Genomic DNA, 2,334 nt, shown 5'->3' on the forward strand with positions numbered 1-2,334 from the left:
GCTTCCAGAGCCTCAGTTTCTCCATTTCCAGCTTCCAGCCTGTTTCCACAACTTCCACAGTCTCTGTCTGCCCATTCCCAGCTTCCACAGCCTCAGTTTCTCCTTTCCAAGCTTCCACACCCTCAGTTATCCCATCTCCAGCTTCCACAACCTCAATTCCCCCATCCCAGGTTTTCCCATTCCCAACCACAGAACCCTCAAGTCAGGCTCGCCCCTTCCTTCCGAGCTCATCTCAGGTCACTCGCCAGAGGAAACCTTTAATCAGGAGCGAGGGAATCACGTCCTGAAACTCGGGCTGCACCAAAGGGAAAAGCAGGAAAAGCCCGTCCCGCCGGGCCCACAGCCTTCCCTGCCTCTCCCCTTTCCCGGGAAGGGAAAGGAAGCCGGGAAGGAAGAGGTGGGACACGATGGGGCCGGGCAGGAATCACTGACTGGAAGAGTGTGATCCCGACGGGGTTATCCCGATGGAATGTGATCCCACAGCGGGCGCGTGCTCCCGGTCCACCGGCCTTCCAACCCACGATGCCTTCGGCATCGTGGGCGGGAAGGCCGTCGGACCGGGAGCAGGGAATCGTGGATGTGTTTCCCTGTGGCTGCTCCATCCCTGGAAGTGTCCAAGGCCAGGTTGGACGGGGCTTGGAGCAACCTGGGATAGTGGAAGGTGTCCCTGCCCATGGCAGGGGGTGGCACTGGATGGCATTTAAGGTCCTTTCCAACCCAAATCATTCCATGATTCCATGACACTCTGTGCCCATGGTCATCCCTGGGCCACCACGACCACGGGCCACAGACCCCTCCCCATCCTTCTGCCTTCCTCCAGAAAGGCCCCAGCCCAACCTCAGGGTGGGGGTCCAGGGAAGGGGCCCAGGGGGTGATAGTGGGGGTCCCAGGGTAATTCCAGGGGTCAGTGTGGGGGTCCCAAGGTGGAGGTCCAAAGCCCCCGGTCCTGCTGGTTCTGGGCACCCCCAGGGTGGGGGTCCAGGGAAGGGTGGAAGGGCCCAGGGGGTCAGTGTGGGGGTCCCAAGGGTCACAGCGGGGGTCCCAGACACCCTCAGGGTGGAGGTCCAGGGGGTCAGTGTGAGGGTCCCAGAGGGGGTCACACAGTGGAGGTCCCGGGCAATCCGAGGGTGGGGATACAGGGGGGTCCTAGGGAGGGGTCCCTGAGGTGACCCAGGGGTTAGGGTGAAGGGCTCAAGGGCATCGGTTTTGGGGGTCCCAGGTGTGATAGCAGAGGTTCATGGGGGTCCTGGGGAGGGGTCCCTGAGGTCACCCAGGGGTAAGACTGGATGAGTCCAGGGCGACAGTGTGGGGGTCCCAAAGGACACCCAGGGAGGGGGCAACGTGAAGGGGTCCACGATTGAGATCTCAGCCCCCGGCCCCACCGGTTCTGGGCAGCCCCAGGGTGGGGCCCGGGGGATCCTGGCGAGGGGCCCCTGAGGTGACCCAGGGGGTCAGTCTAGGGGTCCCACAGGGGTCACAGGGGTCAGGGTGGAGCGGAACAGGGGATCTGTGTGGCGGCTCCAGTTCCCCAGTCCCGCCGGTTCCTAGCACTCCACAGCCGGTCCGGGGACCCCTCAGCCGGCCCTGGGGATCCCTCAGCCGGCCCGGACACCCCCCGGGCCCCGCGGAGGCCTCGCCGGGCCCGGGCTCCGCACAGGCCCCACACGCCCACCGCGAGCCACCACACCCCTCACAGCGGCCCCGCGTCCCGCAGCTCCGGCTCCCCGCGGCCCCCTGAGCCCCGGCCTGGCCCCCCGCTCCCCCCGGGCCCTCCCCGCTCACCCGCGGCTCCTCCCGCCGCTCCCGTACCCGGCCCCGGCACCGCCGAACGAAATGGCGGCGGCGGCCGCTCTGCGCCTGCGCGACACAACAGGATGTGGGCAGGGCACGGCGGGGCCTCGGCGCCATGATTGGGAGGTCGGGAGGCCGTGTGGGGTGCCGCCATCTTGGGAAGGTCAAGGCTGCAGCGGGAGCGCCCGGTGCCGCCGCGTGCCAGTGACCGGAGAGAGAGCGGCGCCACCGAGAAGGGATTTCCCGCTCCGTGCCAGGCCGCCGCTGCAGGCCCGAGATGCGGTGACGGAGCGCGGCTACGCCACCAGCTCCGCCATATTGAGAAGGGCACACGGAACCCTGGTGGCCGCCATGTTCGGAAGGTCGGTGGGCACCGCTGCGCGCCGCCATATTGGGAAGGTCACCGCGAGCTCCCACGCCGTCCCCATCTTGGGAAGGTCGAGCCAGCCCTGTCAGTTCCGGTGCTGTGACGCCACCCGGCAATCTGCTGTGACGTCACTCCCCACACGATATCAGTCCCTCGCATGACATCAGAGTCGGGCG

General features: G+C 66.8%; 1 protein-coding gene across 1 annotated transcript in view; it reads right to left on the reverse strand.

The window, feature by feature from the left end:
- The window catches only part of WIPF2 (WAS/WASL interacting protein family member 2), a 10,412-nt gene extending 8,552 nt beyond the window's left edge, over positions 1-1,860 (reverse strand). The window contains 1 exon segment of the mRNA XM_027701510.1: positions 1,783-1,860. The gene's annotated coding sequence lies outside the window, so the exon portion shown is untranslated.
- Between the last annotated feature and the right edge of the window lie 474 nt (positions 1,861-2,334).

Source organism: Neopelma chrysocephalum, unplaced genomic scaffold (assembly GCF_003984885.1).
Source record: "Neopelma chrysocephalum unplaced genomic scaffold, ASM398488v2 Primary Assembly neopelma1_158, whole genome shotgun sequence".
Taxonomy (NCBI): domain Eukaryota; kingdom Metazoa; phylum Chordata; class Aves; order Passeriformes; family Pipridae; genus Neopelma; species Neopelma chrysocephalum.